Below are 25,173 nucleotides of genomic sequence, written 5' to 3' on the forward strand. Positions count from 1 at the left end.
GAAATTATTGAGGGACAAGTGTCAAATGTTGTCACGTGTAGGGGACTAAAGTTAGCCTTTCTGATGTCAGGTTACTGCGGTTTTAACAAATGCAACTGAAGTGGAAGATAGAAGAAACAGAATAATTTGTATGGAAAAAGTTGCTACAAAATCCAGGCTATATTATTTTACATTTATGTAGGGAAGAATTTAGTAATCTTGCTGAAGTATTATTTCTTTTCTTGTATTTCTATTTTGGCAGATGCAATCTCTGATTAATTCAATTGAACACAGGAAGTGCTCACCTTGTGGAAAGTAAAAGAGAGAAAATGCTTTTGTTGTCACCTTCTCACAAATTTGTATAGTTAGTTACAGTCTCTCTCCCCCACATTCCTCACCAGCCCCCCACCACCCCAAAAATAGTAGCAAAGGAAACTGGGAGAGAGGACAGAAGAAAGGACTAAAGAGAGAGGAAAAGACCAGTCATTTAATATGTTTGCCTACATGGAATTCTACCTTTGAACTTCCAAGTGCAACTTTATACATTGTCTTTTGACATTACACAGTTTGGAATACTGAAAGCTCTCAGCTTAGACAACTAAATTATTGCTTGTCAATTTAGCTTGGGATGAAAGACAGGTGTTTTGTTTCACAGTAAAACTCCATTTAGAGCTTACATTGGCTCTAAATCCAATCCCAGCATCTTGTTGTGGGATGGCATTGAAGTGTATCTCTGTAGGAATTATCAGTCAGCCCGACAGTCAATCCACACAAGCTCCTTCTTCACCTTGGTTCCTCCAGTTGGGCATGCCTAACACTGTTTAAAAGCAATTGAGATAAAGACCCCTTCGAACTCCAAGGGTTAGCGTTCTTGCTGATATTTCACTAAGATTTTGCCTCTAACAAAGAACTAAGCTTAGCGAAGTTGAAAATCCCTATTAGTCGTCTTAGAAGCCAAGGCAATACTTTATGATTCTTTAGTAGATATTTGTTAAAACTGTGATTTAATTTATTAAATAGCTATTTTTGTATTTCTAATTTAATGAAATAATGTAGTGGGTCCTCTATTCAGGAAGTTTTTTATTAGTACATATGCATTTGTTACTCTGATTCAGACGTTTGATGTAAAAGGCCCAGCTGAGTGGCTAAAATTGTCTTTTTATAGGCTGAAAAACAAAACTTTTATGCAAGCTTCTTCACTTCTCTACCCTCCTCTTCTACTTTGCTATAGTTTCCACTATTTCTAGCATCATCTATTCTAATCTACGCAATAATGAAAGCCGGTCACTTCTACTCATTACCACGGTAGAGAAGAACTCTCAGCAAGTCTGGGAAAATCAAGCCATGGTTCTGTATTACATTTTTGGCCTCCTGTAGTGGAAAATAAGTAGTGGGGACCTTATTTATCATGGATAAAACTGGCATATACATAGATCTTATACTATTTACCAGTTCATAATTCAAAACTTTAACGTAATGGAGGTTTTAAAGTAAAAGAAACCTAGTTCTTCTACTCAAACTCCACCACTGTTTTAAAGAAGATATTAAGTAACTTGATTAAGTTCAAAGATCCAAGTAGTTCATACAAAGCCAGGACTAGACCCAGGTATTCTGATTGATAAACTAGTTCTTATTCCACTATATAGCCTTGAATAAAATGTTTTACCCAAAAGATCTTTAGCCCCTTTTATGGGGTTCCATGAGTATTTTATGATCAAGACTTGGGGCCTTTGAAAGTACATAACTTTTCAGGTAAGCTTAATTTAGAGAAGATTATAATTACATATTTATCATAGTTATTATATAGTCTCTGTTTATCTTTCAATGTAGCAATTGTTTTGACTTTTTTCCCCTGAAAATGCTTGGATTAGAATGAAGATTCAGTGACAAGGTTCTCTACGAGCTTCAATAAATTAATACATTTCTTTCAATGGATTTGTAAAACATCTTGAAGATGAATGAAGTATATTATTTAATATATATCTTTCAGTGTCTAGCATAAATGCCTTAGGCTCCTAATGGATATTTGTTGAATTTCTAATTTTGTGTGTTTGATTCAGTTTCCTTATCCTTTATCATCTAGGATTCATCATTCATTAATAAACAATATTAATTTCTTTGGACAAAACTGCCTATTAACCAAGCAAACTATTATTAGTCCGTCTTTGACCTAATTTTCAGTTAGGAGTATGGTGATCAGGTAGGGGTATGATGTGACCAAATATAGTCCTTTTATTTGGCTACAAGATGTGTCATAGGAGGAGATATAACTAAGAACAGTTGGATTTTTATGAACTCATAAAAATGTCCTACGCTGAAATAGAGAAAATGTCTGCCTTAGTCTTTTAAAATAAACAACCAAGTACGTTTTACATCTGTCAACTGGAAATACCAATACAGGACTATTGTGAAAAGTCAAGTGGATTAGAGGTGATGGTAATAAAAATGTTAAAAGCAATATGTAAACTGAATGACATTGGGAGTAGTAATCATAATTATAAAAAACATAGTAACTCTGAAGTTTACTGCATATTCAGGGGTTAGAGAAAGGATCTTGGGTCAATTCTTAGCAAACAAACAGAAAGAGTTCTTCAGGTTCTAGGGCCAATGATTCAAGACATAAAACACACAGTAATTGACAACCCAGGCTATCCCTACTGGCCTTTAGTTCTTACTCCGCCTATAAAAAAGAACTTCATTCAAATGCATGGTTGACAATGAAATGGACGTTTCATCACATTGCCCTACTCCTGACCTCCACACTGACCTCCAGATCACCCCTCAGTCAAAATGTTAAAGGAGTCACCAAATGCAGTTTTAAGCTGAATTCAGCCTAATTTTCTGAAGAGAAAGTCAGAGAGTAATGTATTTTCAGTGGTGCCTTTTAAATCTTGTAGTTGAAGGCTTCTGTGGCATGATTAGCATTGATGATATCATCAATTTATCAGTTTACTGCCAAGGAGTGTTTCTTCTTTTATTTTTCATGTATCTCCTAAGCCATTAAATATTAAAAAAAAATAACAAAAACAAAACTTTGAAAAAGGGAAGAGATACCTACATTCTTTTTGTTGTTTACGATGCAAAAGATTAGTATTTTCTGACCTGTTCTATAAGTTACCTCTGAGTCAAATTTAGAATTTATCTGGATAAAAGGTAAGTGAATAGGTTAGTACCAGAACCCAAAATGGAGCATGTGGTATGACTGGATTTTAGCATGACCTTTTTCTGTTTATGTGGTAACAAACCAATTAGCTGTTCGAGGAAATAATTGTAGAAGAAATCATCCAATCAGGTTCAGAAATTATCTAGCACATGATTAACCAAATTGTTTGATTTTGATATTTTTAATAATAAACTTCTTTTCCTTTGGCTTAAAACAAACGTGAGCAGGCTATAAGGAATCACACAAACAAATGCAAATCAGTTAATTAATTAAGAAGTTCAGTCAAAATAGTTCTATGGCATTGTACATCAATTGACTCCTAGCCTTTTTAACATGGACATTTGGTTCCCCCTAGTTTTTTAAGGAGTTTCTGAAACCACATGCTCCAAATATTATTCAAAAGATTGAATAAGGTTTACATACATTTGTACTACTATTTTTGTGTATACAAAAGCGTCTTAAATTAAAATTAATTTAAAATGCATGATTTCATTATACATTTTCTTACAACATGTGTACAACTGTTACTGTTGCAAAATAGCCTATAAATTTTTTTTTGGCCTTAAAGGGAGCATTCTTGTTCAAAAATATTGGAAACAATGGCTTAAATAAAATGACAATTTTTTTTTTAGTCTTTAGCTACTGGGCTCTAAAGTCAGACTTTTTTCCTCAGGAAACTGTCTGTGCCAAATGACCACTTTGGGATTTTCTAAACCTAAAACTCATTTTTTCTCTTTGACCTATAAGCCTTGAGACATACTTGAACTACCTTTTAATTCTCTTTAGGAATTGTAAATATTTGTTAAGTAACCTGAGTATGGCTCAGTGGTCATGTGGCACTTACATTTGAATGGAGGATTTTATCAAATGAATGATAAGTTCACCAAAATGTTATTTTTTAACATAATGATAAATCCTTCAACTATTGTATTCACCAGTTCACACAAGATAAAGTTTATATTCACTCAAATAATATTTAAGAACCTTCATAATTTTTTTCTCAATATACCAGCACCTCATACACTAGAGTAAGGTTTGGTAAATTTTCCAATTAATCGGGAAATAGTAAATACTTTAGGCTATGTGGGCCATACATTCTCTGTTACTACCACCCAACTCTGCCTTTGTAGCACAAAGGCAGCCATAGACAACATGCATATGAATGGTTGTTGATGTGTTCCAATAATACTTTATTCATGGAAACTGAAATACAAATTTCATCTAATTTTCACATGCCATGAAATAGTCTTTTTATTTTGCATTTTTTCCCCTAGCCATTTAACATTTTAAAACATTCTTAGTTCATGGGCTGTGCAAAAACAAATGGTGGGCTGGGTATGGCTTGTGGGCTGTAGTTTGCTGACCCTTATACTAGAACATTTTCAAATATTTTCTGAACATGCTATGAGTTTCTGTGCTTCCACACCTTTCCTTTTTATAATTTGTTTTTTATTTCAATAAGTTTTTAGGGAGTGGGTGTTGTTTGGCTATGTGGATAAGTTTTTTGGTGATGATTTCTGAGATTTTAGTACACCCATCACCTGAGCAGTGTACACTGTAACCAATGTGCAGTCTTTTATCCTGCACCCGCCTCACACCCTTTCCCCCAAGTCCCCAAAGTCCATTGTATCATTCTTATGCCTTTGTGTCCTCATAGCTTAGGTCCCACTTATGAGAAAGAACATACAATGTTTGATTTTCCATTGCTGAATTACTTCACTTAGAATAATGATCTCCAATTCTATCCAAGTTGCTGCGAATGCCACTATTTCATTCCGTTTTATGCTGAATAGTATTCCATGGTATGCATATACCATGTTTTCTTTATCCGCTCATTGATTAATGGGAATTTGGGCTTGTTCTATATTTTCGGAATTGCAAATTGTGCTACTATAAACATGCCTGTGCAAATATCTTTTTCGTATGATGACTTCTTTTCCTCTGGGTAAATACCTAGTAGTGGGACTGCTGGATCAAATGGTAGATCTACTTTTAGTTATTTAAGGAATCTCCATACTGTTTTCCATAGTGGTTATACTAGTTTACATTCCCACCAATGGTATAAAAGTGTTCCATTTTCACCACATCCATGCCAACATCTATTTTTTTTATTTTTTCACTATGACTATTCTTGAAGGAGAAAGGTGGTATTGCATTTGGTTTTGATTTGCATTTCCCTAATAAACACCTTTCCTTATATAGTTCCCCTATTCTTATATCTTTCCCTTTTTACTTTGCCTAACTAAATGCTAACAAAATTAAGCTCAAGTGACACTCTCTCTAAGAATCTTTCCATGATTATAACTCACCATTTCATGCAAAACAAGAATTTTATCCCATTTGGTTCTAATAGTACTTTGCACATGCTCTGTTATAGGAACAGAGGCAAAATACTTAGGAAGTCTGTGCCGAATATTTCTTGAATGAATCAATCAATGAATAAATGAATGATGGAGACACTAATGATTGACTTGTACCACAACTGTTTACTGAGGTATTTCCATGACCTAAAAGTGAGCCCCATATGGGGTGCCAGTTGTAGTCGTCTTTCTCTCCCAAAGGCCTGGAACATGTTCGATGTGTGGTAATATTTTAGGAGTTTTGTTGAATTATGTATTGAAGGTGAATCTCAGAGATACAGCTGGGGAAAATTGATTTTATTTTTTATGGGCATTCTTATGTTTCTGAGTTGAAATAGTTTCATCTGATTCTGTACAAAATGGCCATACCTAGCTCCCCAAAGCTAAGTTAAAAGTCACAGATCACTTTCCTGTCTCTACTTGTAGACACATGCTTGTTTATATTTGGCTAATTAAAATTAATCACCCTAGTTCTCCCTTCCCTACAAGGGCATTACTTCCCATTAACTTCAGTGAAGCTTGTTTGACTTCAATGAAAGTTTTTTACCTGCATAGGGACAGTCAGGAATCGGGACAAATATCTTTAAGGCTGTCATTTGTCACCATGAACAAAAGAAATAGAGATCCTTAGGCATGAGCCGCCGTAACACACTTCACGTGCCTCTCTTAATTCTATCCTTGCTGACAACCCTTGACTGCCACATAAAAGAAAGCATCAGAATTATAATTGAATGGTTCTGAAATATCAGAGACAGAACCTCTGAAAAGAAGGTTCACAAACTTATTCTTTGGCAAGGTTAGTGATTTGATACCTACAAACGGCCAGAACACTGGTGACAGCATTTCCAATGCACAGCATATGCACTCACTTTGAGTCGGGGTTGAATAGGAAAGCATGGCAACTCAACTTCATTCCACCAGCACACAGTTCTTTGACAACCCTCTACTATTCAGAATACCCATGAGCAAGGGAAAGTGAAAGAAGGGAAAGGCATCTGAGACACCACAACGATATCATAATATCCATACTCTAAAACGTGAGCATTTTATTCATGGTGTATTTATTTCAGTCAGAGTAACAGATATTAGGAGCATCTGGCAAAATTGGAGTGCCAATTTGTAGAGTACCTAAGCAGAAAGTATCCATTTTTAAATATTCTGTACATATAAAAAAATTAAGGCAAACTAGTCATATTGTTTCTAATAATCATCAAGTTACTTATTTTGCACAGGAACAGCATGGCACTCCCCTAAGATTATTGTTCCAGAATCCCCAACTTAATCGTGCCATGTAGCAATTGTTTCTACTGTATTTTTATAAGTTATTTACAAGACTATTTGCCAGCATTTAAATGAAGTAATACACATATAACCCCCAGTCCTAAAACTTGGCACTCAATAAATACTAGTTCGTTCTTTCAACCTTATCTCTTCCGGATAAAATAGAATTTTTAACTGAATAATCTAAAAAAAAGAAACTTGCAGCAAAAGATTACAGGGCAACCCACACTCACCCATATGGGGATGAGGGTGTAAGGGAAAAACTGATATTTATTGAATCCCAAGTCTTAGAGCTGGGGCTTTATATATGTTATCTCATTTAAATGTCCTAAGTAGTCCAATGAAGAAGTTGATATGGCCTGCATTGATATTTAGAGCTTATATTTAAAATCTAAAAATTTAAATTGTAAAAAGAACTGTTCCCTAAACCTTGTTCATCCTCTTCTTGACTTGGTTAGTTAGCCTCTCTCAATCGGAACAAACATCTCTTTCTGTCTGAAATTTCATCATTAAGTCATTCTTTTGGTTAAGACACTCTCTTTAAAAGTTTTGTATCAAAGTGCATGCTACCTGGGTCAGATAAACTACTAAGTCAATAGAATGCACTAAAATTTTCATAGAAAGCAAGTAATCAGATAAAAACAGCTTTGCCTTTGGGAGAAAAGGATAAATGAGACTCTGAGAGAAAGAAAGCTAGATATTAGAAGCTGAAACCTGGAACAACCCAGTTTTGGGGGATTCTGGCTTGCGAGATGCAGCGTGTGTATGTTGTGGTTCAGAGTAGTAGGGGATCACATGGATAACACACAGCATCCTTGTTAAAGAGTGCATCAAAATCAAATTCCACTTCACAGTTCTGATGAGGACAAAGGGCATTGCGGTAAACATAAAACCGTCTTCTAACTCCTCCACTCTCCAATCAGAAGATCCTTTCCCTTCTTTGCTATTGACTTTCCAAAGGAGCAGCAGATAAGCATTGTGTGTGCTTCATAGCAGGCACTCCACTGTAAAACAAAAAAATCACAATATCAGTCACCATAATTGATACTAAAGCCTGAAGCTGGATTTGGATGGGAGGCTGAGTCAATCTTTCAGTCAACGAATGGGACATTTCTATTGGCAGAGGTTTCCAGCTCCATTTCTCAGTTCCAGAGAGGGACACTGTCCAGAGAGCTTATTCCTTATGGTTTTAGCTTCTTCCATTTGTTTTACCTCATAGATTAGCTTAGCAAACCTCCTTTTAACATCTTCTGCCTCTGATGCTTATGTGAGTGTAGTAGAATCTCCTGTATCTGCATTCATGTATAATTTCTCTCTATATAGATTATCTTAACACATCCAAAACCAAATGCATTATTTTGTGAAGAATTTCCCAAACTCTCATGATGAAACATGTTACTCGGGGTGATTGTTAAAAACACAAATTCTTGGAGTCTGGAACCTATGCCTGCTCAGGGAGAGGGCCAGCTCTCTGCATATTTAACATGGAAGTGATCCCACCTCTGAAAGTCCATCACGACCAGGCCTGCTCCATCTTCTGTATTTCCTGCACAGGGTCTGGCACTTGGAGAGACATTGCTTCACAAGATGTCATGAACTAAATTAATGAACAGATACCATAGTTATAGAGATATCAAGTGACCAGTCTATTCCTCCAGCACCCATTCAATTAGTCTCCAAATTCTGCTGACTTTACCTTTACAAGAATATTGAATTCTTCCCTCTTCTCCATTCTCATTCTGTGATCCTAGTTGAGGTTCTCTTCATCACTCTCCAGAAGAAACTTTATAGCCCTTTAATCTCCTTTTTCATGGTCTCATCCACTGTTATCCAACCCTTAAAGTTCTACCAGTGGAATCTTTCAAAAACACAGATCACCGTGTTGCTTGAAAACCTTTCAACAATTTACTCGTCTCCCCCGAAAACCTGGAATAATGTCTCTAAGGCTCAGAGCCTGACACAAAGTAAGCCCCTTAAATATATAAGGGTATAGTTTGTACTCAAAGCTCCTCAAAACCTGATCTCCACCTAACTTTTCTATTTCACTTCTAATCTCTATCTGCACCTACTTCAGTGCCCCTACTAGCCCCTGCATTTCCCTCAAAAACTAGACCATTTGCATTCCACTCTGTTGTGCTCAGGCTATTGCCTCTGCTTTGTATACCTATTCTTTCCTTCCTTCTCCTTCCCTGTGCCAAAAGAAACTCCAATTCGTCACAAAAATTTTAAGTCTCAAATTTTTCTTAATCAAATTTTTCTTAAATTTGTTTAAGTCTCTCTTTGGGCACAGGTAGCGTGTGAGCAGGTCTAACAGAACTCAGATACAGATTCTTGTGAGTCCTGACTCATCCTTTTCCTTTGGGGTGCTCTGACACCCCATTTCATTTCAGCACTTATAGGGCCAACCAGATGCCCCAAGAGTTCTGGAGATTGAGCCTGTGGGATCATTGTGGGGTTGTCCTGGAGCCACATGGCCATCTGGTTCCAGGAAAGTGACCTGGTGAATGCATTTTTCCTGCTAGTTGGTGCAGTATTTCTTTAGGAATATCATGTCATAATGGTGCTGACATGCTGATTTTGTATGACTTTCAAATCAGACACAGGAAGAGTTTAGGACTCTGGACTACCTGTAGTCCTCTGCCAGCCTTGAGCTTGAACTATGTGTGATCCATGCTTATACACCCATGTTCTGACCAATCACAGTGCTGGCTTTAGGCTACAGCACCTGAGGGTGGTGGGGGTAACCCCGGACATCACTTACTCATGGGACCATTACTGTTGGCATTCAAAACAGTCACCCTATTCCTTCTGCAGGCTCTGTACCATATTTAGACAATCTACCAGGTGGCTGCAACTATCACCCCTGAGGCTTCCCGGACCACTGCTCCACACAACAAGGGGTCCTTCCCATTAATGTTCTTCATTGCCTCCAACTGATGTGGCCACATCATGAAATTCTGGATAGATTTAGGCCATGCTGGAGAAAGGACAGACTTTATTGTATAAATGGGACCATTTTTCTCACTCAATGCCTTCCTCTTTTTCTACCCTTCTAGCTAGAGAAAGTGGAAGTGAGTGGAAGGTAGGGATGCAGACAACATTGAAAGAGATCACATTCTAGAAATGCAATGATTATAGCCCAATTAGTTCATGAGAAAGCATGGCTGAAGATATATTGTTTCTATTGGAATACTATAGAATTCTGAACGGTAAACTTAACAAGATCAGGGAATAAGTTATTCCTCACATTTTCCGCATCCTCTGGGCAAGACTTACAATTGTAGTCATCATCGATGAAGCACAAAAGCAACTTTTGAGAGAATTACTGGAAACCAATATCTATGAATAGCACAATGGATGATGAAGTGATACAAGCCCTATTATAACTAGACTTTTACAAAATAGTACTAGGGAAGCTCAGAAGTAAGAAGATCAATATTATATCAATATATACAAGTTCTAAAGAGTCATGGCAGAGTAAGTAATATCAGCATTGCTAGCTTTTTTCATGGTGGGAGTTGTGATTTAGTCAGACCCAGTAATTCTGAAAATCAAAAAATAAAAGAAAAAAAATAAAGAGAAGTTTCTTGCACCTGAACAGATGGTGCCTGGACACTGAAAAGCTTTCACACACATTAATTACACAAGAAAAAAATATGTAAGATTTTCTTCTCTACCCTTTTTTCTAAATTTTTAATAACTAGCTCTTGAAGTTTGTAATATTATTTTATATCAAATTGGTTATATAAAAATACTTTTTTTATTTTTTGGCCTGGAGAATGATACGACTTAGGAGCAGCCCTTCAGGCCACACAGGTACTAAGCAAGTGATGTGTACAGTCTATTTGCATCTTTACAATAGCCACAGTAACCAGTTATTATCTTATTACATAGAAAATAAAATAATTTGCCCATGCACACAATTAGTAAATGGTTAAACTGTGACTGTTATTCAGGACAACCTAATTTTTGTTTGTTTGTTTGTTTGTTTGTTTTTGTTTCTGAGATGGAGTCTCACTCTGTCACCCAGGCTGGAGTGCAGCCGTGAGATTTTGGCTCACTGCAACCTCTGCCTCCTGGGTTCAAGTGATTCTCATGCCTCAGCCTCCCGAGTAGCTGGGACTACAGGCACGTGCCACTGCACCGGCTAATTTTTTTAATTTTTAGTAGAGATGGGTTTTCACCATGTTGGACAGGTTGATCGCGAACTCCTGACCTCAGGTGATCCACCTGCCTTGACCTCCCAAAGTGCTAGGATTACAGGTGTGAGCCACTTCACCCAGCCCCAGGACAACCTAATATTAATGTGTATACCAACCTTGGAAAAGTAGGACAAATCTATTCCACCTTAGTTGTGTTTCCTAGATAAGTGTTACCTTTATTCTTGTTGTAGAAATTATTATCATTATTATCATCATTATCACTAATAAAATATTTGCTGAATATTAGCTATGTGCCAGACATCATTCTAAGCATTTAATATGCATTATTCATTAAACAATTTTAACAAACTTATAAGGTACACATTAATAATATTTCCAAAGCACAGATGGAAAAATTGAGGTATCAGAGTGACTGGGTAATTTACTCAAGGTTACTCAGCTACCAGTGATAGAGAGGGGAATTAAATAAGACTCTGGCTCTGGAGCCCAAGCCAATCAGAACCAAATTTTCTAGTTTGGTTCCTTTTACCTATACTTATGAACTAGATTGGGACTTGGACATAAAACATCACAAACCACAATAAATGACTGGAAGCCATCTATGATTTTACTCTGGCGATTCAATTTATTTTCATTGGCATAATCTAAGGACTTAGCATTGCTGGTTTTAATGGCACCTCTGGTTCCTATAGATACAGTGGTCGAAAGGGTAAGCTTTGCAGCTGGTTACAGTGAGGTCACCATGAAAATACTCCAAAGGGGAACTCACTTAATTCAAAAACATGAAATCATTCATTCATGAGCACATCACGCACATGACCATATATATGTGCCTGTGATACATACATGTCCATCTCATTCCTTTATTTCTTTTTGGCTTGTAATAGTAATGCTCTTTCTATGTAGGAATGGAGAATTTTATAATTGAAAAATGTATATTTAGCCAGAGCACAGACATAAGGAATATATCAAATAGCACATTCACTGTAGCTAGCTTGGCTTAAATATAGAAAGATGCCAAATTTCTAGCCAAAAATTGATAAGGGTAGTCAATAAGCCAAGCACGCAGAACTATTTGTAAAAATTTAGATAATTGACTAAAAATTTCAATTTTTATTCCTATGTCTGCAACCACGCTCCTTATCATTTAATGTTTTTCTATCACTACTTAGAGTAGTAAATATTTCACTCTTTCACACCCTTAGCAATAGCATACCTACAAAATAGCTGAAATAAAAATGTGATGACTTTAAGATTTACAAGTGATAATTATCTTTTTAAAAACATTCTCATTGGGAGCTAAATTTCCAATTTGTTTTCTCCTATCGACTCCTTGTTTTGTTTCAAGATCCCACTGATCATTTGCAAATGGTGAAAAGCCTCTTTAGCCCACTCTATATTTCATCCCAGGTGACCGAACTCTGCATTTTGATTTCTAAATGGGCAGATAGATGTACTGCAATGAGAACACAAAGAAGCAGGTTTATAACTCGGTACATTATGGCACCAGGTTCCACGCAAAAGGAAGCAGCAATGCCGTAAGCCTTTGTTTCTGACTCATGCAGATAAACTCCAGCATTTTCCAGGACTGTAACAATGCAGAATACGGAGGGGGAAAAAAAAATAAAGATGCAAGAAAGAGAAAGAAAGAAAATGAATTAAAACAAAGCAAAACTCTTGGGATGGTTTATGCTGCAGGGTATTTTCCCAGAGTTCTGTCCAAGAATAATCTAGTAAAAATGTGGACAGAGAACCACCGACCCCTGATTTCCCCCGAACATATGCAGCTCTGATCAGTCTGGTATTTCAAGAAAAACAAGGTCCTGAACCCGAATCCTCAGACACATAACAAAGCGCACTTCACAGCTGTGATGCACAGCCACGATCGGCTCCGAGGCCTGAGTGGGTCCCAAGACAATGCCTCCTTTATCACCCAGAGGACAAATATCTAGACAGCAATATTTTCTGCTTGAATGCTTCGAGCAGCTCGCGCAACTCCTGACTGAAAGGGAAAACTGAGCTCGGAGTGTTTGCTGAGTGATTATTTTAATTTACTACTTGATGTAAATCTAAATGAACTGACACCCAGCTCAAGATGGACAGAAAGCAATCATCGTGGAAGGTGGGGGGCTACGGCAATAAAGGGGGGCACACAGGAGAGGGGCTGATGTTACACTATCAGCTGAGGTTTGGCACAGGTTTGCCCAACTTTTGCAATGGCAGCGTAACAGATAGGGGGGCAGGCTCAGCATTCCGTTCCCTTCTCTCAATTACCATAATAAGTTCGGTAATTTTGTGCTGTTTATTTATCAGGCGAGGATAACAAAGGAAGCTGAGGAAGTCTGTTCTGGAGGCACCATGACAAAGCACCAGAGAGAAAGCAGTCACGTGTGGGGAGATGAGCAGAGACACCACTTCTCAAGCACCTGATTATTCTTTCTCAGTATTTAGAAGCAAAAATTATCCTTAAGAAAAACAACTGCAAACGCAACACAGGCTACACAGATGAGAAAATGGGGTAAGACGGGGATTGAGAATATCAAAGGGCAACTTGATAACGAAGTTTTAATTTCTTACAAAAAGCTGTCTTTCCTTCATGTCCATTATTTGTCCAAACTTGCCAGTAGAGAGAAAAGATTTTTCAAAAGAACTGTTTGGTTAAGTTCCCCTTTCCCCTCTTTCAAGGCAGAAGTTCTTTAGATACGGTGAATATTTCTGAGAAACTCGATGGCAAAATCAGAGCTGTGCCTGTTTAAGATGAACATCAGATTTCCTTGCAGTGCTTGTAAGATATTATACAAAGCACCATTTTTCTCTCTTGTGCTCTCTCTCTCTCTTTTTTAGCTCATGAAACACTGCACTAAACAGTCACAGGACCAAGATATAGATTCCTATTTCCAGGTTTGTCGCTTCTGTCTAAAAAAGACTCTCATTTCAGCCATGTCTGCCTAGCATCCCCTTCAAAAAAGTGGCAATGTTTGCTAATGAGCATAATCCTCGTTATTTGTAGCACTGTTATAAATGGCACAGGGTATGCATATAAATCCCCAGGCATGATTCTGAAAATATGTCCAATAGAGGAAAAATATATCACCACTTGTTTTCCACAATCACAATATGGAACCAAATTATGGTCTCTATCATATAGAGATATATATATGTGTGTGTGAGTATACGTGTGTATATATATACATATATAGTCAATTTATATCTTTATATATTTATTTAGTGCATGCAACATCGATACATATGCATCTGTCTAGTGCAATTGAAAAATATCTATTTCCCATGGATCTGGGTCACTGCTTTCCTAACTAGGAGCCCTCGAGTTCTCTGTAATGGCCTTAAACATTGCCATGATGGCTGCCATATGTGGTATGTAAAAAGAAATCAGCACAGTGACTCTTCTACCTTTACTTTTATCTTCTTCATATATTGAGGTTGTTGAAATTGTTAGTATAATTTATTTCGGGGGAGGTAGTGCAGCATTTTCCTTAAAAAAATATTAAAAATAAAAAAGGAAGGGGGAGTTTTCTTGAAAACTGTTGTGCTAGGTTGCCCTCAAAAGACTATGAGAAAAGTAACAGAAAAATACAGTCACCTGTCCAGATGCTATAACTATGGGGTGCCCAGTACCTTTTCGATGATACACATATCGGTGTTATTTATGTAGAATGATAAAGCATTTCCAGCATTGCCTTTTCCTTACTTTTCTCTGGTCATTTGTATTTGTACATGTAAATACATACATATTGTGTGGGATCCTGGTAGAATTGTTTTCAGTTCTCCATGTTTGTTTTAACACCTTTCTGGTGCTGGCTTACTTGTGTTATCATTTTATATAGCATACCTCAAGTAGTTAGTGGGTGAAGGGTGCAGCTGAGTGCTAAGGATCTAAAGATGATTAGGGTAGGACCCCAAAACTCAAGTTCTGGGGAGATTTATTGGGGAGAGCTTGATTAATGTTTATTTTCTTTGGAGAGCATAGTAGAGTGGGTAAATTTCGTCACCTGGATTGGGATTAGATATGTAAGACCTTTCTGTGATCCAAAAATGTCATGAATTACCCTCTGTGTCTCACTTACTAGGGGAATCCCATTTTACCAATCAAAAGGAAGCATGTCATTGTCAGCAAGGTTAACGTATATCTCTTTGACTATAATATCACAACAAATTTGCCTGTTATATACAGAACTTGCAAAATCTAGCTACAAATATTTAATACTTAACATATTTCTTTTTAAAAAGCAAATTGATGCTTAGAACTTACAGTAATCTTTTGTAAGGGTTTTGTGTTTCTCCCCCGTGTTTTTGGTGGGTGAAAAAGTTGACTCAAAACCTGGTCTTTTTAATACCATAGACAGACCATGAAGAAGAAATTACTCTCTTGACTTTTATAGTTTTATCTGACTGTGACTTATAGACATCGAGTAGCAGAATGAGAAAAATGCTGATTTGATTGAATAATACAAGAGAATATACTTGATTGAATAATCAAAATAGGAATTTTCTTCTAGGTTATCATTCCTCACTTATGCTAACTTGGACAAGACTAAGCAGGGACTTTAATAGGCTTTTAAAATCACTCTTTCATAATACAGTAGACCATACAATACTGTTTAGATTATTTTACTTCCATAATAAACCCTCATTAAGTATATTTATCTAATGATATGACAGAACTGAAGGGAAAGGGAGCATAAAAAAATATCTGCGTGTGTTAAACATTAGCCCTTGCAGCAGATTTATAAATAAATTACAGGTAATTTATAGAATCATACCAAGTTTATAATTGCATGTTTAAATCAATCTTCTCATGGTAATTGTATTGTATGGCTGACTCTAGGAAGAAATTACAAATTTATATTTCTAGAGTTTACTGAGATATGCTTTTATAGGTAAAATTGTATTGTGTAAAATTCAGGTTAGAAAGTGAAGCTTCTATTTCAGTGTGACCCATACTCCATTACTAGACATTTAGAAGGCTCAGCATAAAAAATTACATGTTCACTATTTCTAGAAGAGGTCATTGCTTAAATTCCATATTAATTTTCATGCAAGGCTGCTAGAAAAGAATCAATAGACGTTGTATGACAAAGCAAAACTCTGCCAATGCCTCCAAGATAAATGATACCCAGATTCACTTTTGAGAAGAGTGAAGGATTTCAACTGTATGTGCAGCCTTTCATTGCATGCCAGTTCTCATAGTTCCTTCTGAAATTATTTTAACATAAGAAAAAAGTGTAAGACTGTAAACTACTTGAGGAACCCAAAGGTCAAACCCATTGGCCTCAAATGCATTATTTATTGGATGCTTCCTCTTGACACCTTAGACGGGAACACTTAAGTGAATTAACCTACCATTGTGGTGAGAAAATAAAATATATTGTACTGTCTACTTCTAAAAGTATAACATAACATTGTAGAGTAGGTTGAGGGTCATGTTAAGCCATACTTTCAGATGAGAAAACTGATAGTTGTGTGATAAGAATGAATGAGTAATTCATTAATTCATCAAATATTAATATTTATTAATTATCTACTCTACCCCAGGCATTGCTCATGCTGCTGGGAAAACACCTGTGAACAAAATGTCCCTACCCTCAAGGAGTTCATATTTCAGTTTTAGAAGCAGAAAAGTAAAATAATAAAGGAAAACTATCCCAGGTATAGAGAAAAATAAACAGGATAGAAATAGAATAATAAAGGGTGCTGTTTTGTATCTGTAGTCAGGGATTCTCCCCCTAAGAAGGAGGCTTTTGAGCAAAGATCTTGATGAAGTAAGGGAACGTGGAAAGATGCATCCATAAAGTAGCTTAAACAGTGCAAAGGCCCAGTATTGGGCAGAAAGCTGGAATTCACTAGGAAAGCAAATAGAGCCAAACAGAAAGGGAGAGGATAAAAGAGGTTGGGGATGAGGTCAGAGAGATATAGGTGGAGGTTAGCTCACATAGGCCTTGTAGACAAATGTCAGAGTAGCAGTCAGCATATGCCCGATTATGCTATGGTAACAAACAACCCTGAATCTTGATGGCTGAAAACACGAAAGGTTTATTTTTTGCTCACATCATGTCTACCACAGTTAGGTTGGGGGCTCTGTACTGTGTCAGCCTCATCCCGGGAAACAGATGGACAGAGAAACCACTGTCAAAATCATTGCCAAACATATTATCAGAGGAAAGACATCTCTGAAAGATCTCATATCAGCAATTAATGTTCCAGCATGGAAGGGACACATAGCACTTCCACAAACAACTCACTGGCCAGCTCTAGTCATATAACCACATGCAATGATGGCGGAGGAGGAGAGAAGGGACAGGTGTGTGTGGGCAGGGAGCACAATTCTACCATGTGTCCACTATGCAGAGACCTATAAATATTTTGTAAACAGCATTCATGAATCCTATGGTAAAATTGTTGGATTTTATTCCAATGAGATGGGAAGCTATGAGAGGGTTACGAGCTGTTTGAGCTGGCTTTTGTGTAGAGAACATAGAGCTATGACAGTAAGAGAAACAGAAAGACCCATAATTAGATTATAACATTACTTTAGATGAGAGATAATAATAGCTTGGACTGGGGTGGTGGTAGTGGAGGTGGTGAGGGATGGTTGGATTTGGGATCCCATATAGAGTAGAGTTATGTCCTAGACTGTCAGCTCATAATTTTGTTTTGTTTTATTTTGGTTTTTAAGGTTGCAAGCCCAAATACTTGAGCTAGTACCATCAATGTGTAATACAACCTGGTGAAATATAATGGGAAGTGATGGAGCCTGTGGCCAAATTGGGCAAAGCATGTTCATAAGGACATCTAAATTCACTCTTTTCTTTTCATCTCATATTTATTTAGTTTTGAGACAGAGTCTCACTCTGTCACCCAGGCTGCAGTGCAGCGGCACAATCTCGGCTCACTGCAACCTCTGCCTCCCCGGTTCAAGTGATTCTCATTCCTCAGCCTCCCAAGTAGATGGGATTACAGGCACACACCACTACGTCCAGCCAATTTTTATGTTTTTAGTAGAGATGGAGCTTCACTATGTTGGCCAGGCTGGTCTCAAATTCCTGAGCTCAAGTGATCCATCCTCCCCTAGGCCTCTCAAAGTGCTGAGATTACAGGCGTGAGTCATAGCGCCCAGGCCACGTTCACTTGTTTAAACCACAGTATCAACCAAACAAAATAAAATTTTGTTACTTTTGTAGTTTGCATATTTCGTAATTAAATCAACCTAGTTAAAATAACAAATGAATAAATAAAACAACCAATTCCCAAATTCTGTGTCTAGAGAATTTTAATGACACTTTGGCAGATACATGGCAGCACATAAACTTACATTAACGAAGCACCCACCAGTCAGGTAAAAATTCAGCTTAATCAAGAAGTGTCAGATTGATTTAGCATCTATTCAAAACTAACTGTATAATTTTCAACTCAACTGAATTTAATTGGATTGTGTGAACTTTGTGATTTCAGGCTCAAATTACAGGTTGCTAAGACCTCTTCTCCACCTAAGGCTATTTCCACCAAAATTTGGTGTGCAAAATTGAATGTGCAAAGGAATTACCTGGCATGTATAAATACATAATCCCTGTGTGTCATTAGATCACAGAGGGTGGGGGGAACATGGGAGTCTACATTCACAGCAAGCAGGCCTTCCCAATGTGGGCCATCTAGGAAATATGCCTTGATACATCATGGCTTTACCTGATTTTTTAAATAAGTTGCAAATTTGACCTTTATCAAACATAGAAAGAGCTTGTACAATCTTACAATTCCCACTAAGTTCCTGTGCTATTCTTAGATGTATATCAGCAACAGCCGTTACTGTTACTAACACTTAGTGAGGGAGAGAACTCACAGAGAAGTCATCAGATGCCTTGCTTTGTTTGCTCTTTCTCTCCTTCTTTCCCTCCCTTCCTTCCTTTCTTCCTCCCTCCCTCCCTCTCTTCCTTTTCCTTCCTTCCTTCCTTCCTTTCTTCCTTCCTTCCTTCTTTCCTTCCTTCCTTCCTTCTTCCCTTTCTCCCTTCCTCCCTTCCTTTTTTCCTTCCTTCTTCCCTTCCCCCTTTCCTCTTTCTTTTATTTTGTCTTTCCCAGTGTCTTTTTTCCTAGAACATTATTGAGCTTTTACAACGTTCCAGACACAGCACTAGGTTCTAGAAATATAGTATTGATCAGGACAAACAGATCCCTGTCTCCGTGTAGTGTGTTTCTTAGAAGGAGCTTTCTTTCTAATTCAGAGAAGTGAGACTAGCAATACTACTACAGTGAATAAAAAATGAGGCAAGAATATTTTGACTAGTCAAATGGTAGTCACTACAAAAATAAGTGTCAGAACACTGCAACATCTCCTCATTATTTTGGCTGAATTTAGAAGAGTTATTTTGTATGGATACACTCTAGGGTGTCAGAAAAAATCAGAAGGCTCACTGCAATCTTGTTACAACCACCTGTCCTCCTCTTTTGAAGTTTAGTGCAAATAACTTTTCTTCCTGAAACTTCTCCAAGTATCCCAGGCAATACCTGTCCCAGGACATCCAACACCCCTTTCTCAGGACACACATACATAGGTCAACTCAGGGACTCAGCAAGTAAAATAAATGAACGGCATGCATCTGATAGAAATGCATATATACACATTGTGTGAATGTCAGAGACTGGAGCAAATAGGAGAGAATTGAATGCCATCTGTTTGTTTCACGCCAAATTTGGGCATAGTCAATGTTTCTTTAAGTTTTGTGTTTTTTAAATGACGAAAAATCTGGAATATTTATATAATTTTTCATTTTAACCCATTAGCTGAAAAATTTCAAATGTTGTATGAGGCAAATAAAACATATCCACAAGCCAGATTGTATCTTGGGCTCTCTAGTTTGTGGCCCTGTCTATACACCATAAATATTGGCACTTGTCCTTTAGCACTTGAGTCTTCACAACCATGAAGGTGTGCCACTTATACATTGCATCATATCACCCAGTCCAGCATTTATCACTGGGGTCACTGGGACAGTAGTGTAGGATGAGCGGGAACACAGCCCCACTTCACTCAGGTTCAAATCTTTGCTATGCTATTTACTAGCTATGTGACTATAGGCAATTTTCTTAATTTATTTGTGCCTCAGTTTTCTTAATTGTTAAATGGAGGTGATCCCAATTATACCCATCTCGTGGGGTATGAGGATTAAATGACTTCATATTCATAAAGCACTTAAAATAACACCAGGAACATAGTAAGAACTCTGTAAATTTTCTTGTAAGTTAAATTAAAATAAATATGTAAATAATATATTTGTTATCTAGAACTGAGTCATCTACTTCTAATTTCATGTGAAGATAAAAACTCATCTGGAATATAAGAATCCTTCATTTTTATTTATATAAAGAAATGTAAATCTGTTCTGAAATGTTTTTTCATATTGCTTTCTTTTTATTTACTTGTGTTTACATTTTTTAGAAGATATTTTTGTTAGAAAACTAACAAATGTACATAAAATATTCTTAACTTTTGAATACTAAGCCACAGGTGTATATGCTTCCAAAACAGCTGATGAACATCTGGGCCACTTAGTCTCCTGATTTTTAAGGTTTCCCATTGTTTATTCATTATATGCTAGCCCATTAAACCATTTAGTGATTCCCTATAAATTAAAACAAACTGATTAATGGCTTCAAATGTTCTAATAAAAATATTTTTTAGTACAGAGGATTTCTATACTCTTTTTCACACAGATCACATTAATAACAGGCTTCCTATAGATTTCTACGCATTTAGATCATTGGATATTGAGGCGTAATTTAAGATGTACTTCTTATTTTAAAGAATGCCTCCCAATTCATTTCAAAGAGAAGAAGGGCCCCTCCCAGTTGGCAAATTTATTTTCACCAATAGTTATATAAGATAAAGCGGGATGTTTACACTAAAGCATGCTGCTAAGAAGAACTGCAACAAAAGTTATTTTATTTACTCCTCTACAATATCCCTATTTCCCCCAATGTAAAACTGAGAAAACTAAAGTTTAAAAATGTTAGATAAAGGTATTTGAACCCAGTCTGGGATATGGCTAAAAGAGAAAAAAGTTTTGGAATTTACTCAACTTCATAATTTGTTTTGAGCAGTATAAGTAAATGGAGAGTAACATCAATCCTCAACTCAATCAGTCAAAAATATTTATTGAGCAACTGGTACATGCCAATATTATTTTATTCTCCAACTCTTTTATTATCTATTTTTATACAGGTTAACATAAGGATTTTTCAGTCAATAACATACACTGAAGATTGCTTCTGTATAAAGAGCAGTGTTTCTCAAAGTGTGGTCCTTGGAACAGCAGCATTAGTAGCATCGGTGAGTTTTTATACAAATGCAGATTTTGGGGCCCTACCTCAAACCTGTTATACAGAATCTCTGAGGATGGAGCCCAGCAATCTGCATTTTAACAGGCCTTGAAGGTGCTTCTGGTGCACCCTTACATTTGCCAGCCTCTGGTAGAATGGCAGAGTACTTACTAAGAGTTATAAAAAAAGAGAAGAGTCCCCATACACAAGCCTTTACAATCTTAGATGTGAGCCCACTTACAGGCCACAGCATTAGCAAATGAACTGCAAACTGAGACAAATGAGAAAATTCTGAGAAGAGACCTGATTGTCTGAGGGCCACTAGTTTTCTCTGAAGGCAGCATTTAGGGAAATATATACCTTAAAAATGTATCCAGTGCATTATCTGGTTTCCTATCAGAAAGTTTGAGGTTATGGACTCATCACCTGAGGTGTTAGCTTATTCTAATCTAAAAAACATACACCGTCCTTCCCTCACCAGCCCCACTTCCCCACATACAAAATGTTCATCTTGACTGTCACTAGATCAGTCAAATCTATCTGTGTAGCTGCTTCAATTTATTCTTCTTATTGATTTCTCCCCCATACCTCATACTCTTCCAGGCTTGCAGGGCTCAAACCATTAAAGAATTCAGAAGCTGGCTTTGGTATTACTTCAAGTTATTCAAAACAGTCACCACTTGCTGAGCCTCTAATGTCTCATCTGTTGAATGGGTGCATTTCCTTCCTGATCCCTTCCACCTCTAAACTTGTCTATTTCCAAGGATCTATGGCATCCAGGCATATGGTGAGCTTATGTGAGTGAGGGGGCCTTAGCTGATGTGGTCAGTTTAGATAATGCCTTGACTAATGGCAAAAGCCACAGGGCACACAGACACCCAAGGAGCTACTGTGTCAGTGCTGTATGCAGTAAGCCAGATTCATCCCAATAGTTTCATGGTCACTGAGCTTAGGATCATCATTCCAAGAAGGGGGAAAAAAAGGAGAGAAAAACAAGAGAACATGAGATTGTTTTCTTATTTTTCCAAATTCCTAGTTTGCTCTACTATGGTTTTATTTAAATTCTAAACATGAAGAGCACCTTTTATTTGTATGTTTGAAGCAGACTGCTAGTTTTAAAAAATTAATCACAGCTTTTCTAGAGGCAGGAGGATGGTCAAGATGAACCACAGCCGTGCCTTGCAGCCTTGTGACACCCGTTTTTAAAGCTTTATTTGGAATGTGGCACATTATAATTGACAGACTTGACAAGCATTCTGGTTTCATGGGCTGCATGTCAGGATTCCTGCCCTGTATTTCCATATCACCGAGCACTTCCAGTGTGTCCTTGAACTAATTTAAAATCTCCCTGGGTTTCAGGTTCCCCATCTTCGTTGAAGACCCCACATCATTTGCCATGAACTTGCAGAATGTTCATAAGCGTACAGTATGCTTTCCTCCAGCTTTGAGAGATGTCTTATCTCTTCACCCACAATGTTGGTAACTCCTTGCTTATCCTTTAGAGAGAGCAACTCATGTTGTATAACTCATCCCCCTAAAATAACATGTGAATTGCATCAGTGAGTTAAAAAAAAAAAAATTGAGAACTGGTGTTTTAGAGCCACAACCCCAATTTGACTACATTGTTTTTTTTTTGTTTTCAACTTTGTTTTTTACATCATGTATCTGGGAAAACAGCGTACATTTTCTTAAGACTTTTTAAAGCTGGTACTTAAGGCTTTGAAGTTTGCTCTTTCCCCTCAAATTTTGTGAGTTGCAATTAATTTCTCACAGGGGAAGGAAGTTTAGAATATCTGATAGCATCAGATTCCAGTACCTCCCATTGATTTGTGGCATACAGTATACCTTCAAAATAAATGGTATATTTTGAAAACAGAAATTTATTTCACATACTGCAGTAAGACAGAACAAACAGCTCATCTTGCTGTATGTATAAAGAAGCAAAATGTAATTGATAAAGATAATCAGATGATGCCAGGTTGTTTTAAATAGCTATGAAAAATAAAATGTGTGAATTCAGAAGAGATTAGATTCTTTTTTCCACCTAGGGCTTTGGAGAGAAACAACTGGCAAGTGTAATTTTGTCCGCATTAATTTTTACAGCCATGGTCAAATAGCCCCACTAGACTGAAACTTGCGAAGAATTTTCTTTCTTCATTTGGCTTGATCATAGAGGAATTAGCTCCCTCAGTGAGCCAAGGTGAAAAGAAGCTAGTTTGGGGAAATAAGCAACATTCATAGGAAAGAGAAAGTTTGAGGCAAACATATGGTTGAAATGCTCTAGTCGATTTCAGATCAAGCTGAGAGAGTTGAGATCCGTTGGTTCAGGGATCCAGTTCACTGCACATTCCTACTGTGCCTGACTACTAATTGCATCCTATGTTTGTCAATCAAATATTTGCAATTAACAAAAATATTCCCCTAAGAGACATAGAACAGAGCTGGCAAAGGATCTGGTGCTTTGCTAAGTAGAGCTAGCTGCACACAGAAAATGAAACAAAATATGGTACTAAAAATATTCGGCTGCCGATGACACGGCTAGACACTCCCAGTCAAAACATTAACAAGCAGGATAGGTGGCATGGGGGGCTTTTCAAAGGGATTTTGTTCAAAGAACAGAAACTTTGATCTCAGTGTCTCTGACCCCTCCTCCACCTCTGATTCTTCAATCTACAAGTACATATAGTGGTTTAATTTAACTCTGTGCATAATTTGCCTAAGGATAAAAGTTGATCTAGATTTTTTTAACTCCAATTTTACAAATGCTCTACTTTCTCCCTCCTCCCTCCTCCCCACACACAGATTTCAAGAGAGAAGGCTGAAAAGGAAGGTGACTGGAATATTAAGAACTGTGAGATATTCTGAGGAAACTCTAATTTGTAAATTGGTAGAAATGCCAGTAATTTGTTGGGAATTGAAGACCCTCTGTATTCAAGAGTGAAGCTTGGCAGCTGTGCACTGTTGTTTTATAAATCAATATTACATCTGAAGGTGGTATTTGAATGTTTGTGTCATTGGGGTTTGTCTCCAACATAGTTCTGTGATAAGAAATGTTCAAACAAAACAAACACAATCCATCCCTTCCCTGTCCTTTAGGATAAAGTCCAAACATAATTCCACAACAGGGATATAACATTCAAATCAACTACAGAACTTCTGTAATTACATAAAACCCCACGACCACAGAAATGCAATTGAATTGAAGACGCTTTGCAATATTCCCCAAGAAAGGACTGTGTAGCTGTCAGATTAACAAAAGTCAAGAGGAGGTGAGACAATGCTCACCATTGCAAAAAGAGCTTTGTGCATAATGCACAGAATTTGCATGCCTGTTTAGGAAATTAAGGTGAATCCAAGGTGACTTAGGGTCACATGAGGAGTCACAATGGTGACTAACTAGAAAAGTGAGCATTAAATATTAGTCATTTGGTTTAAATAAATTCATCTCAATTATTATTAGATATTACTTAGATTTAATAAAAAATAATAGCTTAAGTGAAATTTTCGACATTGTCTGGTTGTTACCTGCCCCGAGCTTCTGTGATTCTGTGCTGTGATTTTGGTTGCCGTATGAGAAAGGAGAGTTGAGGCTGAGCTGCTTTTTGATTGTTGTCAATTCCTCCATCATTTAGATAAAGCCCACTTGCACCATTATGACTAGGGTGAACCATGAAGAATGGGCAATGGGGCATTTAGTACATTAACTCATTTTCATAGGTAAAACCAGCTACACGGTCAGGAAGGAAAAAAAAAATGCAATGCCATTACCATTCTGGCCTTCTTTACCCTAAGAACTATCTCACAGAGTTTACAAAGAAAATAGGTCATGCCAAGGATTCTAAAAACACCAATCCAAGCCAGAGATGGAGTGAAATGCTTCTACTGCTCTGGTTCAGTG

General features: G+C 37.1%; 1 long non-coding RNA gene across 3 annotated transcripts in view; it reads left to right on the forward strand.

Moving 5' to 3' along the window:
* LOC126933528 (uncharacterized) overlaps window positions 1-24,613 on the forward strand; it is a 144,848-nt gene extending 120,235 nt beyond the window's left edge. For all 3 annotated transcript variants that reach the window (XR_007718652.1, XR_007718651.1, XR_007718650.1), the window contains 2 exons: window positions 13,260-13,464; window positions 24,078-24,613. This is a non-coding gene — a long non-coding RNA (uncharacterized LOC126933528). The remainder of the gene's footprint in view (window positions 1-13,259; window positions 13,465-24,077) is intronic.
* The last annotated feature ends 560 nt before the right edge of the window (window positions 24,614-25,173 follow it).

This window comes from Macaca thibetana, chromosome 13, assembly GCF_024542745.1.
Source record: "Macaca thibetana thibetana isolate TM-01 chromosome 13, ASM2454274v1, whole genome shotgun sequence".
Lineage (NCBI taxonomy): Eukaryota > Metazoa > Chordata > Mammalia > Primates > Cercopithecidae > Macaca > Macaca thibetana.